This window comes from Neomonachus schauinslandi, chromosome 1, assembly GCF_002201575.2.
Source record: "Neomonachus schauinslandi chromosome 1, ASM220157v2, whole genome shotgun sequence".
Classification (NCBI taxonomy): domain Eukaryota; kingdom Metazoa; phylum Chordata; class Mammalia; order Carnivora; family Phocidae; genus Neomonachus; species Neomonachus schauinslandi.
In genome coordinates this window covers 167,207,488-167,223,372 of record NC_058403.1, presented here as the reverse complement: position 1 = coordinate 167,223,372, position 15,885 = coordinate 167,207,488, and positions in this window count along the sequence as shown.

Here is a 15,885-nt window from a genome sequence, read left to right as displayed (position 1 = left end):
CTCTTTCTTTCTCCCTTTCTCTCTCTCTTTCTTTCTCTTTCTTTCTTTCTTCCCAGATTGAATTGACATATAACATTGTGTAAGTTGAAGGTGTTCAACATGTAGATATGATACATTCATATTTCAAAATGTTTATGACCATAGCTTTAGCTAACACTTCTGTCGTGTCACATAATTATCACTTTTTTGTTTGTTTGTTTTGAGAACATTTAATATCTGGTGTCTCAGCAATTTTGAAGTATATAATACGTTATTGACTATAATCACTGTGCTGTGCATTTGATCTTCAGGATTTATTCCTCTTCTGGTTGCAAATTTATCCTCTTTAACAAGATCTTCCCAGTTCCCCCAACCCCAGCCCCTGTAACTACCATTCTGCTCTCTGTTTCTGTGAGTTTGACTTTTTTAGATTCTAGATCTAAGTGATATAATATAATATTTGTCTTTCTCTATCTTATCTCACTGAGCATAATGCCCTCAAGATCCATCCAGGTTGTCACAAATGGCAGGACTTACTTCTTTGTTGTGGTTAAATAATATTCCATTGTGTGCATGTGTGTGTATGTGTATCTCATATTCTTTATCCATTCATCTGTTGGTGGACACTTAGGTTGTTTCCATCTCTTGGCAATTGTGAATAATGCTGCAATAAATGTGGAAGTACATATAACTCTTTAATATCCTGTTCTCATTTCCTTTGGATATATACCCACAAGTGTGATTGCTGGATCATATGTAATCCTATTTTTAATTTTTTGAGGAATCTCCATACTGGTTTCCATAGTGGCCACACCAATTTACATTTCCACCAACAGTGCACAGAAGTTCCCTTTTCTCCACATTCTCACCAACACTTGTTATCCCTTGTCTTCTTGGTGATAGCCACTGTAACAGGCATGAGATGACATCTTATTGTGGTTTTGATTTGCACTTCCCTGATGATTCATGATGTTGAGCATCTTTTCATAGACATTTGGATGTTTTCTTTGGAAAAATGTCTATTCAGTTCTTCTGCACATTTTTAATTGGGTTTTGTTGTTGCTATTGAGTTGCATGAGTTCTGTATATATCAAAATTTTTTATTGTTGTTATTTTTCATTAGCTGGAGAATTTTGTCCATTGTTCAAGTGAAAAACCTGCCTGAAATCTTGTGAGCATTATTTCTGTGGTGAATTATAATTACAGCACAGAAAAAAAAAAATCAAAGAAAATAACTTTACACTGTGCAATCTCTATTGACCCCCTGACTATTTTAATGGTTTGAGTTTGGCTCTAAGAGGGATATAAATCCATGTACTAAAAACATTAAGGAGAGCAAAATCCACAGAGAGAGATAATATCTAAGCATTAATCATTATAATTCAAGGTATAATAATAAAAATGCTACTATAAGGAGTGAGATAGAATGTTACCAGAATTTAGAAAAGAGAACAATTACTTCAAAGTGGGGGGAGATAGGAGCTATTGCTGCTTCTAGCAAAATGAATATTCTTCAGTTGTTTATTGGTAAAACATATTATTATAGCCAAGGTTGGTGACTTGAGAATTTCAACATGACATAGAAGTGTTCCTGTTTTGAGATTCAATAATTTATTTGAAATACAGTAAAATCTTCAGTTCTCATTATATCAGGGATTAGAGTGAAGTAAACTGGTTTATGTAAAGTGGTATTATATGTAGGTTATGAGAAAAATCTTTATAGTAGGATAAAAATCAGAAAATCTAATCCTAATGTGAAGTCACTTGACTATTATTGCCAAGAATGAAAATCAAGGAATGATTGTTGTACCATTGATTTCAGTGACATTTGAAAGGGTACGCCCTGTCGCTTTGTGTGCTATTTCACAATCACATATTCTGGAAAGCATTAAAGAAGGAAATTAATCTGTCATTATATAATATATATATAAGATATTTCTCCCCTCAAGCTATATCATGTATATCTAAGTTTGTTAGGATAATACAAAGGAGACCATCAACACTATAAATTACTAGAGGGACATCAGCATTTTCATTCAGGGTTAAGTCATTTTCATATCTTATTCATTACATGATTGGCGTAGTTCAATCCAATTCTACTTCCCAGAGTTTGAAATATTAGTCACTTTCTCTTTCCATCCCCTCCCTATATAAACATCAATTACTTAAAATCAGTTACTTCCAAGGATTCCTTCAGTACCATCATTTCTGTGATCAGTCAGCAGGTCTGGAACATTACCATTAGATGTCATGTCATGGGAATGATTTAATGTTGAAAATATTAGAAAAGGTTGAATTATGGTATGAGGACTTACTAATATGTCAAAATGCTCTAACAAAGTGAGTGTGGAAAAAGGCATCAGATGTTCAGAGGCAGTGAGGGACAAAGAAGAATCACTTCAAAAACCACAGAAACTGTCATAAATAATAACTACTACTTACTTGTCCAGTGCTTACTAGGTGCAAGATACCCTGTTAAATTCTTTATGAACCTTTGCTCACTCCAATATGTTTATTGACACTGATTGTAAGACCACATAGAGTTACCTTCCTCCTCCAAGCCAAGTAGACTTTGTTCACACATTCATGCCCTCCAATTCATTGAATCCCTAACATGTGTGTGACATTATGTAAGCATATGACATGTGTAGAAGTGACTACATTTTCTCTACTCCAAATTAGAAGAACTGAGGTATTTAATATTTAAAATCAGGGTTGTTAGGATAATACTGATATGTATTCAGAGCATACACGCTACATACATCAGCCTCCACTCCCATGTCTGAAGTGCTTGTGTAGAGATCTATGATATGTAATATGTATTAGAAATTGACCACTACTTTGGAGTGATTGGGGATTTTTATTCCTATACTCCAATAAAGAAATCGAAGCTATTAGAGAAGATGTGTTGTGACCAAGTTCCTTTGGGTGTTAAATGACGGTGCCAAAACAGGAAGTTAGGTCCCGACTTCTATTACTTCCGTAAGTGCTGCAGCCCTCCACAGAAAGAATGTCTTCTTTTTTCTTTTAAAGATTTTATTTATTTGAGAGAGAGAGCATGAGAGAGAGCACAAGCAGAGGGGAGGGGCAGAGGAAGAAGTGGACTCCCCACTGAACAGAGAGCCTGATGTGGGGCTTGATCCCAGAGTCCTGAGCTCAATGCAGATGTTTAACTAACTGAGCCACTCAGCCACCCCAGAAAGAATGTTTTTTAAAAAAAGAAAAAAAATCACAAACGATGACTATTTTTCCTTTTGTTACCTCTCAGCTTTCACTTAAACATTTGGACTATATAGGGGCGCCTGGGTGGCTCAGTTGGTTAGGCGACTGCCTTCGGCTCAGGTCATGATCCCGGAGTCCCAGGATCGAGTCCTGCATCGGGCTCCCTGCTCAGCAGGGAGTCTGCTTCTCCCTCTGACCCTTCCCCCTCTCATGCTCTCTCTCTCATTCTCTCTCTCAAATAAATAAATAAAATCTTTAAAAAAAAAAACATTTGGACTATATAAACTATATTCTCTGCCAAATTTTTTCCTATTAATCTCCTTGTGCCTTGCAGGTAGATTAAGTTCTTACCAAGAGGTGAAAAGAAAGTAGTGAGCAGAAAAATACCCAGTAAGCTTGTGGGAAGGATGATCTACTCTCAGGCTGTCTAAATCAGGCCCCTGTGGCTTTGCTGTGTGGCTTTGTCTCCACTACTGTCCTTTGAGGCTGAGAATTTTAAGGCATGACTGGTTAGGCTTGAGTTTTAGGAGATTAGGCCTGACTGCGGTTTCTTCTTCTCCTTCTCCTCCTTTTCCTCCTTCTTCTTCTTTTAAGATTTTATTCATTTATTTGAGAGTGAGAGAGAGAGCAGGAGGGAGGAGCAGAGGGAGAGGGACAAGCAGACTTCCTGCTGAGCATGGAGTCCTATTCTGGGCTCCTTCCCATGACCTTGAGATCATGACCTGAGCCAAAATCGAGAGTGGGCCACTAAACCAACTGAGCCACCCAGGTACCGTTGACTGCAGGTTTTTAATAAGGCCTGTGATTGACACCAGTGAGGACTTAGGGCTGTGGAAGAGGCAGTGGCCCTTGTCTTAGGGTACCAGATTGCAGACCAGCTCCCTAATGGTTCCCACAGGCCAGAAGTGGTGTCTCAGGGGAGTTAACCCTAGGTAGAGCATCAAGGCAGTTTCCACAGGAGAGTGGAACAGAGTTGAGAGAATGAGAGAAGAGTCCAGTAAGGGGCCAGGAGAGGGTTTCAAACTGGGTATTCAGTTTTGGTTTTCGAGGATTCATTATTTTCTACATGACTTGTCTGAAGGTTCCAGGCATCTATCCTTTGTTGGGGTAGCCTTCTGTGGAGGTAGGTTTGGTGGTTTTGTAAGAAAAAAATATAGGCCGTCCTTATTTTGCATAGTCCATCCACTGAAGGCCATCTGGGTTGTTTCCATTTGGGGCTATTATGAATGAACCTGCTATATCCATTTGTATACAGGTTTTATGTGAACATGAGTCTTCATTTCTCAGTGGTAAATGCCTAAGGGTTCAAGTGCCATGTCTTGTCATAGTTGTATGTTGAATTTGTTAACAAAAATACTTCTAAATGGTTTTCCAAAGTGGCTATACATTTTACATTCCCACCAGTAATATATGATGATTCATGTATTTCTTCACATCCTTTTGTCTAGGTGAACTTTTCCAATCTCTGAACATAGAATCTCTGCTTATGTAGGTCTTCCATCATTTCTTTATCAGCATTTTGTAGTTTCTGCAAACAAGCTTATACATGGGTTATTAGATTTACTTCTTAGTATCCCATTTTTTTTTAGTGAATGGAAATAGTATTGCATTTTTAATTAGGGGGTCCACATGTTCATTCTAGTATATAAAAATACAATTAATTTTTATACATTTATCTTGTATACTGTGATCTTGCTGAACCCACTTCTTAGTTTTGAGTGTTGGGAGGGCTTTTTTTTAGATTATTTGGGACTTTCTGTGTAGACGATCATATTATCTGCAAACAGGGACTGTTTTCCTTCTTTCCTTCTGATCTGTATGCCTTTTATTTCTGTTCCTTTTCTTTCTGTTTCTATTCTAGCTAAAACTTCCAGCACTATGTTGAATAAAAAAATATGAGAGCAGAGATTCTAGCCTTGCTCCCAATATAGGAGGAAAACATTAAGTCTTTCACCATTAAGTATCAAGTTAGCTATATGTTTTGGATGTGTTCTTTTTCAAGTTGAGTTTGATTGCTATTGCTATTTTCCTGAGAGATCAATCATGAATGGGTATTGACTTTTGTCAAATGCTTTTTTGGTAATTTATATGATCATGTGGTCCTTCTCTTAAAATGATGGATTTACACTGATTGATTTTGTTGTTGTTATTGTTTTAATTATTGAAACCACCTTACATACCTGAAATAAAAACCACATAGTACATAACTATTTATTTGTACATATTACTAAATTGTATTTACTAATATTCTGACTGTGATTTTTGTGTCTACATCCATGAGGGGGTCTGTGGTTTTATTTTATTAATTATTGATTGATTGATTCATTTATTCATTCATTCATTCTATCCTTGCCTGTTTTTATTTTTTTTATTCTTATGTTAATCCCCATACATTACATCATTAGTTTTATTTATTTATTTATTTATTTATTTTTGTATTGGCCTGGATTTTTTTTTTTTGAGTTTTAATTTTTTTTTTCTTATGTTAATCCCCATATATTACATCATTAGTTTTAGATGAAGTGTTCCATGATTCATTGTTTGTGCATAACACCCAGTGCTCCATGCAGAATGTGCCCTCCTCAATACCCACCACCAGGCTAACCCATCCTCCCACCCCCCTCCCCTCTAGAACCCTCAGTTTGTTTTTCAGAGTCCATCGTCTCTCATGGTTCGTCTACCCCTCCGATTTCCCCCGCTTCATTCTTCCCCTCCCGCTACCTTCTTCTTCTTCTTTTTTTTTCCTTAACATATATTGCATTATTTGTTTCAGAGGTACAGATCTGAGATTCAACAGTCTTGCACAATTCACAGCGCTTACCAGAGCACATACCCTCCCCAGTGTCTATCACCCAGTCACCCCATCCTTCCCACCCCACCCCCCACTCCAGCAACCCTCAGTTTGTTTCCTGAGATTAAGAATTCCTCATATCAGTGAGATCATATGATACATGTCTTTCTCTGTTTGACTTATTTCACTCAACATAATACCCTCCAGTTCCATCCACGTCGTTGCAAATGGCAAGATCTCATTCCTTTTGATGGCTGCATAATATTCCACTGTATATATATACCACCTCTTCTTTATCCATTCATCTGTCGATGGACATCTTGGCTCTTTCCACAGTTTGGCTATTGTGGACATTGCTGCTATAAACATCGGGGTGCACGTACCCCTTCGGATCCCTACTTTTGTATCTTTGGGGTAAATACCCAGTAGTGCAATTGCTGGATCATATGGAAGCTCTATTTTCAACTTTTTGAGGAACCTCCATACTGTTTTCCAGAGTGGCTGCACCAGCTTGCATTCCCACCAACAGTGTAGGAGGGTTCCCCTTTCTCCGCATCCCCGCCAACATCTGTCGTTTCCTGACTTGTTAATTGTAGCCATTCTGACTGGTGTGAGGTGGTATCTCATTGAGGTTTTGATTTGGATTTCCCTGATGCCGAGCGATATTGAGCACTTTTTCATGTGTCTGTTGGCCATTTGGATGTCTTCTTTGGAAAAATGTCTGTTCATGTCTTCTGCCCATTTCTTGATTGGATTCTTTGTTCTTTGGGTGTTGAGTTTGATGAGTTCTTTATAGATTTTGGATACTAGCCCTTTATCTGATATGTCCTTTGCAAATATCTTCTCCCATTCTGTCGGTTGTCTTTTGGTTTTGTGGACTGTTTCCTTTGCTTTGCAAAAGCTTTTTATCTTGATGAAGTCCCAATAGTTCATTTTTGCCCTTGCTTCCCTTGCCTTTGGCGATGTTTCTAGGAAGAAGTTGCTGCGGCTGAGGTCAAAGAGGTTGCTGCCTGTGTTCTCCTTTAGGATTTGGATGGACTCCTGTCTCACATTGAGGTCTTTCAACCATTTGGAGTCTATTTTTGTGTGTGCTGTAAGGAAATGGTCCCGTTTCATTCTTCTGCATGTGGCTGTCCAATTTTCCCAACACCATTTGTTGAAGAGACTGTCTTTGTTCCATTGGACATTCTTTCCTGCTTTGTCAAAGATGAGTTGACCATAGAGTTGAGGGTCCATTTCTGGGCTCTCTATTCTGTTCCATTGATCTATGTGTCTGTTTTTGTGCCAGTACCATACTGTCTTGATGATGACAGCTTTGTAATAGAGCTGGAAGTCCGGGATTGTGATGCCACCGGCTTTGCTTTTCTTTTTCAACATTCCTCTGGCTATGCGGGGTCTTTTCTGGTTCCATACAAATTTTAGGATTATTTGTTCCATTTCTTTGAAAAAGGTGGATGGTATTTTGATGGGGATTGCATTGAATGTGTAGATTGCTCTAGGTAGCATTGACATCTTCACAATATTTGTTCTTCCAATCCATGAACATGGAACGTTTTTCCATTTCTTTGTGTCTTCCTCAATTACTTTCATGAGTATTTTACAGTTTTCTGAGTACAGATTCTTTGCCAAAAGAGGTTAGATTTATTCCTAGGAATCTTATGGCTTTGGGTGCAATTGTAAATGGGATCGACTCCTTAATTGCTCTTTCTTCTGTCTTGTTGTTGGTGTATAGGAATGCCACTGACTTCTGTGCATTGATTTTATATCCTGCCACTTTACTGAATTCCTGTATGAGTTCTAGCAGTTTTGGGGTGGAGTCTTTGGGGTTTTCCACATAAAGTATCATATCATTGCAAAGAGTTAGAGTTTGACTTCTTCTTTGCCAATTTGGATGCCTTTGATTTCTTTTTGTTGTCTGATTGCTGTGGCTAGGACTTCCAATACTATGTTGAATAGCAGTGGTGATAGTGGACATCCCTGCCACATTCCTGACCTTAGGGGGAAAGCTCTCAGTTTTTCCCCATTGAGAATGATATTCGCTGTAGGTTTCTCATAGATGGCTTTTATGATATTGAGGTATGTACCCTTGATCCCTATACTCTGAAGAGTTTTGATCAAGAAAGGATGCTGTACTTTGTCAAAAGCTTTTTCTGCATCTATTGAGAGGATCATATGATTCTTGTTCTTTCTTTTGTTAATGTATTGTATCACACTGATTGATTTGCGGATGTTGAACCAACCTTGCAGCCCAGGGATAAATCCCACTTGGGCATGGTGAATAATCCTTTTAATGTACTGTTGGATCCTATTGGCTAGTATTTTGGTGAGAATTTTTGCATCCATGTTCATTAGGGATATTGGTCTGTAATTCTCCTTTTTGATGGGGTCTTTGTCTGGTTTGGGGATCAAGGTAATGCTGGCCTCAGAAAATGAGTTTGGAAGTTTTCCTTCCATTTCTATTTTTTGGAACAGTTTCAGAAGAATAGGTATTAATTCTTCTTGAAATGTTTGGTAGAATTCCCCTGGGAAGCCATCTGGCCCTGAGCTCTTGTTTTTTGGGAGATTTTTGATGACTGCTTCAATTTCCTTAGTGGTTATAGGTCTGTTCAAGTTTTCTATTTCATCCTGGTTCAGTTTTGGTAGTTGATACATCTCTAGGAATGCCTCCATTTCTTCCAGGTTATCTAATTTGCTGGCATAGAGTTGCTCATAATATGTTCTTATAATTGCTTGTATTTCTTTAGTGTTGGTTGTGATCTCTCCTCTTTCATTCATGATTTTGTTGATTTGGGTCATTTCTCTTCTCTTTTTGATAAGTCTGGCCAAGGGTTTATCAATCTTGTTAATTCTTTCAAAGAACCAGCTCCTAGTTTCGTTGATCTGTTCTACTGTTCTTTTAGTTTCTATTTCATTGATTTCTGCTCTGATCTTTATGATTTCTCTTCTCCTGCTGGGTTTAGGCTTTATTTGCTGTTCTCCCTCCAGCTCCTTTAGGTGTAGGGTTAGGTTGTGTACTTGAGACCTTTCTTGTTTCTTGAGAAAGGCTTGTATTGCTATATACTTTCCTCTTAGGACTGCCTTTGCTGCATCCCAAAGATTTTGAATAGTTGTGTTTTCATTTTCATTGGTTTCCATGTATTTTTTTAATTCTTCTTTAATTTCCTGGTTGACCCATTCATTCTTTAGTAGGATGCTCTTTAGCCTCCATGTATTTGAGTTCTTTCCGACTTTCCTCTTGTGATTGAGTTCTAGTTTCAAAGCATTGTGGTCTGAAAATAGGCAGGGAATGATCCCAATCTTTTGGTACCGGTTGAGACCTGATTTATGACCTAGGATGTGATCTATTCTGGAGAATGTTCCATGGGCACTAGAGAAGAATGTGTATTCCGTTGCTTTGGGGTGGAATGTTCTGAATATGTCTGTGAAGTCCATTTGGTCCAGTGTGTCATTTAAAGTGTTTATTTCCTTGTTGATCTTTTGCTTAGACGTTCTGTCCAGTTCAGTGAGGGGGGTGTTAAAGTCCCCCATTATTATTGTATTGTTGTCGACGTGTTTCTTTGCTTTTGTTATTAATTGCCTTATATAATTGGCTGCTCCCATGTTAGGGGCATAGATATTTACAATTGTTAGATCTTCTTGTTGGATAGATCCTTTAAGTAGGATATAATGTCCTTCCTCATCTCTTATTACAGGCTTTGGTTTAAAATCTAATTTGTCTGATATAAGGATTGCCACCCCAGCTTTCTTTTGGTGTCCATTAGCATGGTAAATGGTTTTCCACCCCCTCACTTTCAATCTGGGGGTGTCTTTGGTTCTAAAATGAGTCTCTTGCAGATAGCATATCGATGGGTCTTGTTTTTTAATCCAGTCTGATAGCCTGTGTCTTTTGATTGGGGCATTGAGCCCATTTACATTCAGGGTAACTATTGAAAGATAGGAATTTAGTGCCATTGTATTGCCTGTAAGGTGACTGTTACCGTATATTGTCTGTGTTCCTTTCTGGTCTATGTTGCTTTTAGGCTCTCTCTTTGCTTAGAGGACCCCTTTTAAGATTTCCTGTAGGGCTGGTTTTGTGTTTGCAAATTCCTTTAGTTTTGTTTGTCCTGGAAGCTTTTTATCTCTCCTTCAATTTTCAATGACAGCTTAGCTGGATAGAGTATTCTTGGCTGCATATTTTTCTCATTTATTGCTCTGAATATATCCTGCCAGTCCTTTCTGGCCTGCCAGGTCTCTGTGGATAGATCTGTTGCCAATCTAATGTTTCTACCCTTGTAGGTTACATATCTCTTCTCCCGAGCTGCTTTCAGGATTTTCTCTTTGTCTATGAGACTCATAAGTTTTACTATTAGATGTCGGGGTGTTGACCTATTTTTATTGATTTTGAGAGGGGTTCTCTGTGCTTCCTGGATTTTCATGCCTGTTTCCTTCCCCAAATTAGGGAAGTTCTCTGCTATAATTTGCTCCATTATACCTTCTGCCCCTCTCTCTCTTTCTTCTTCTTCTGGGATCCCAATTATTCTAATGTTGTTTCGTCTTATGGTGTCGCTTATCTCTCGAATTCTGCCCTCGTGATCCAGTAGTTATCTCTCTTTTTCTCAGCTTCTTTATTTTCCATCATTTCATCTTCTATATTACTGATTCTCTCTTCTGCCTCATTTATTCTAGCAGTTAGCACCCCCATTTTTGATCGCACCTCATTAATAGCCTTTTTGATTTCTACTTGGTTGGATTTTAGTTCTTTCACTTCTCCAGAAAGGGTTTCTCTAATAACTTCCATATTTTTCAAGCCCAGCTAGTATCTTTAAAGTGATGATTCTGAACTCTAGATCTGACATCGTACTAATGTCCGTATTGAGTAGGTCCCTGGCAGTCGGTCCTACCTCTTGTTCTTTTTGTTGAGGTGATTTTTTCCGTCTTGTCATTTTGTGCAGAGGAGAATAGATTAATGAGAGAACAAAATGCTAGCAGAGTAACAACGTCCCCAGACAATATACTCTAAACAAATCAGAAAAGACCTGAAGCAGTGGGAAAAGAAAGGGAAAGAGAGAAAAAAGAAAAAGAAAAAAAAGAAAAAGAAAAAGATAAAGATAAAAACAAAAACAAACAAAACAAAACAACAACAACAACAAAAAAAAAACAGAATGTGATCAAATATCATCAGGCTGGTATATAGATCAGTGCCACACACTAGATTTGGGGTGTATTTTGGTCTTTTAGAAGAAAGTGCCTCCCAAAATTTTAAAGAAAGAAAAACTTATATATGTACAAAAATAAGGGTTGATATGATGAAGGGATGGAATATGACTGTAAAAATGGAAATTATAAAAAATTTTATAAAAGGAATTGATAAGAAGTTGTTTGAAAAAAGAAAGAAGAGGATTTAAAAAAAGAGAAAAGAAAAAAAAAGGGAGAGGATGTGATCAGGCAGGGGAATAGAGAACAGCATATACTAGAGATTTAGGGTATATTTTATCTGTTAGAAGAATCTATCTCAAAATCTTAAAGAGAGAACAACTTATATATATAAGCCAAAAATATGGGTAACTACTATGAAGGGATAGAATATGACTCTAAAAATGAAAAATAAAAAAATTTTTTTTTAAAAAAAGGGATTGATAAGATGTTGGTTGAAAAAGGGAAAAAGAAAAATTCAAAAAGAAAAAAAAAGAAAAAAAGACAGTTAAAAAAAATTAACTTTGAAAGACTAAAGAATCATGGTAAAAAAGCCATGAATTCTATGTGCAGTAGTCCCCTAGCGCTGGAGTTCTGCCGTTCTCATTGATCGGTAAACTTGGTCTTGGCTGGCTGTTCTCGCTGATCTTCTGGGGAGGGGCCTGTTGCCGTGGTTTCCAAATGTCTCTGCCGGAGGCGGAATTGCCCCACCCTTGCCCCCTCCTGGCTAAGTAATCTGCTCGGGTTTGCTCTCCGGAGCTTTTGTTCCCTGCGAGCTTTCCGTACAGCTTTGGAGGCCGAGAGTGAAAATGGCGGCCTCCCAATCTCCGCCCCGGAGGAGCCGAGAACTCGGGGCCCCGCTCCTCAGTGAGCCCCCAGAGAAAAGCCGTCAGTCACTCCCGTCTCCCGGTCTCCGGCCGCACTCCGTGCTCACCGTGCCTGTGACCGCGCGTTTCTATCTCTGGCACCCGACCCCGGGTGGAGTCTCCAAACCCAGCAGATCCCTGCAGTGCACTCCCGTGCAGCTCCTCCCGGGGGAGGAAGGTGAGTCTCCCCGGGTCTGCCGCTTGTTGGGTCCCTGCTGGAGGAGCAGTGGCCCGACTGTGCCACGGATCACGGTTTATAGCAACCCCGAGCTGAGAGCCCGCGCCTGGGCTCAGCCTCTGCAGCCGGCTTCCCTGCTCCGATACCTGGGAGCTCTGCCACACTCAGGCACCCCTGGTCTTTCTGTGACCCCGAGGGTCCTGAGACCACACTGTCCCAGTGAGGGTTCCACCCCCCGCTTAGCCACCAGAGTGACGTCCCTCAGCGGAGCTGACTTTTAAAAGTTCCGATTTTGTGCTCCGCAGCTCTATCACTTGCCAGAAGCGGCCGACGGAGGCCACGGAGGCCCCTCCCCCGCCATCTATCCTCCCGAATATCGCCTCGGATTCACTTCTCTGCACGTCCTACCTTCCAGAAAGTGGTCGCTTTTCTGATGAGAGAGTTGTTGCTCTTCTTTTCTTCGATCTCCTGTTGAGTTTGTAGGTGTTCAGAATGGTTTGATCCCTATCCAGCTGAATTCCTGAGAGGAGACGAAATCCAGGTCTCCTACTCCTCCGCCATCTTGCTCCGCCCCCCTCTATCCTTGCCTGGTTTTGACATCTGGATAATACTAATGAAATAAAATAAATTGAGGTGTATTTTTTTTCTCTCTTATTTTCTCAAATGGGTGTTAATTTATCTCCTTTACATATTTGGTAGAATTTTCCAGTGAAACTGTCATAGTCTAGAAGTTTCTAAGCTACCCATTTGTCTTTTGATGGTGTAGGTGGGAAGTGTTGACAGTTTTTCTGTGGTGTTTGGCTGCAGTTGAATGTTTTTCTAAAAGCTATCTTGCTAGGTGCCCCTTTCCTGCTCCTTTGGCTAAGGAGAACAGGCTTTTCTTACAGATTTTTCTGTTTGTATGCCTTTGGGTAACCAGGTTGATGGCTTCTCCACCTCATAGTCTGGGATAGCTGAGGCAAAACAAAAACTTGGGGAGCTCGCCACTCTGTTCTTCTTTGAGTCACAAGAACTGTAAGTGCCCTGCCTTCTCTCCACCTTTGACAGGCTCTGTATGTGTTTTTTATAGGTAGATTTTTAGTTGTACTTAGTGGAAAAATAGAGAAACTTACATCTATTCCATCTTCCTGAAAGGGGAAGTCCTATCTTGTTAAAGATTTGATTTGTTTTGTTTTTACAAAAAAAAATAGAACTTTTTAATTCTCATTTCTTTTAGTGTTTTAAATTACAGTGTACTAACTAAAAATTACTTTTTCTCTTTTTTTCGCTTCCTTATATATTTGTAAATGGTACTAGGAGAGTTTTGCATTGTTTTGACAAAAATATTTACAGATTACAGGACAATTGTAATCTCTCCCCTCTATCTAAGTTGCTTTGCACTGATTCAGCTTTAGTCATTTTTTAATACTTTGAAATGTTCCTCGAGTTTCGCTCTTCCTTACCATCTTCCCTCTTTCTGCAAACATGTATTATGTACCAGAACTCTACACTGTGCTAGATTTACAGAAAGGATTAAATGCATCTTTACTTTCCTAGAGCTTATGGTAAATTGGTAGGCATAGACCCTATTGAAGATTCTGGGTTAATTGATTTTTTCCACTATTAGTTAAATATGTACAAACATAAACCATGATACCAACTGCAAATGTTATAGGGCTTATGTAGCAATAAAGCCAAAGCATGATACAAATTAATTCAGTACAGCTTCAGAAACACATAAAAGTACAACAGAGGCCTAAGGAAACAGATGACAAGATGTTGAGTGAGCAATACCACACTGCCTACACGCATTATCTTCAGTCTTCCTAACGGGCTATGCGGCAAGTGTCGTTATTAACCCTTTGAGGGATGAGGACACTCTTACATCTGAAAGATAAATCACACTCCAGAAATGTGGAGCATTTTGCACCATAAATATATTCCCCTAGGGTCTGGAAGAAAGTCAGCAGTTATGTTTTTTTGGGGGTGTGTGTGTGTGTGTGTGAAAGAGAGAGAGCTGATACGTATTCAGGATTTATTTGCTAAATATTTATGCTTATATGTATAACTTTGTGACATATAACTGTGGCTGGCTCAGCTTGCATCTGTCTCTATAGCTCCCAAACATACACCCTTATCACCATCCCCTTCAATAGTCTTATGTATGACCTTCTAATTCTCTTCTACCTCTAAACCTCTCAATGAATAAGAACCCTTCTTCAGCTCCATTGAATATGTTGTCTCTCTAAAATAAATATGATTTGTAAGCCTTGCTTTTGGTTATGGGATAAATGGTTTTATTCCCTCTTTAAAACAATTTGAAATATTATGAAAGTACTACATGTATCCTAAGTCTAATATTTAAGGTCCCATGCAATGTAGCCTCCACCTGCATACCCAAGCTCCCCTTCTTCTGTCTCTGTCTCCATCTTCCCCCATTCCAACTGCCTCGTACCATGGACTGGTCTGTGAAAACACCGTGCTGTGCATTCCCCTGTCATTGAGCCTTTGTTTCCTTTATTTACTGTGTCTACAATTTTGTTTCTTATTTTGTCTTCTGCATCCTAATTCAAATGTCACCTCTTTTATCAAGTCTCAGACAAGCCAAATTGAATTTCTTCTGGGTAATGATAATGGATTGATCCATTATCACAGCAGGATTTGTTTTATGTCCTTGGGAAACCATTTGTGTCCAGGGACCTTGTACCCCCAACTTCAAGCACAGTGCTTGGCTTATAGTAGCTGCTCAACAAATGTTTGTGGGATTGGATTGAAGAGGTTTCTCAGTGGCACCTGGTATGCCTCTCCCAGATGTATTCTTATCACTCCTTTGGAGAGTTGTCCTCTTTATTTCAGACCTATTCACATTTCAGTCACTGAATAGAACCTACAAGGTGACTTTTAACTTGAAGCAACATGTTCAGGTTTTTATTCTTGTTTTTTTGTTTGTTTGTTTGTTTGTTTTAGCAAGGAGATACTATTTTCCTCTAATAAACAAAAACTTTATTTATTGACGTTTACTTAGGATATTTCTCATGATATATATATTTTTTATTAAATTAAGTTCTGGAAGAATGGGCAAAGTGATACTATTAAAATGTAGATTCAGCATGTAAGTATTAAATGCTTTTTAATTTTTATTGAGTTGTACTTAAGCCCTCTAAATTGAGAAAAAAAGCAAATATTTATATGGCTAACAAACTACAGATTTGGGGATTTTTCAGGCCTCACTGAGTTATTATCGTCAGCAGATGCTGAATATTTTTATGGAAGTAAGCCCAAGGAAGACATGCTTTTAGGCATCACATATTTATTTGCATATTTTGATATTCTGAAAAAAACCCTGGCATTTGAGACTTATAGTTGCACAAGATAAATATCATTAAAAAGCACTGGTGTCCCACTAGGAAGACTGAAGTTGAAAACATCCGAGATAACATGATGCCATCCTAGTGCTGTACCCAAATTATTATCAGACATGCCCAACTGCAGAGAAACACTTGTTTACTGAACTCTCCATTCGTAATCCAGTGGGTACCTTTCAATGTCATCTTCATGAGGAAGAGCATAAACTTTTAGGAGAATTCCAATGAAAATATAAGCATTACTTAACAAGGTTTCTTTTTCTTTCTTTCTTTCTTTCTTTCTTTCTCTTTCTTTCTTTCTTTCTTTCTTTCTTTCTTTCTTTCTTTCTTTCT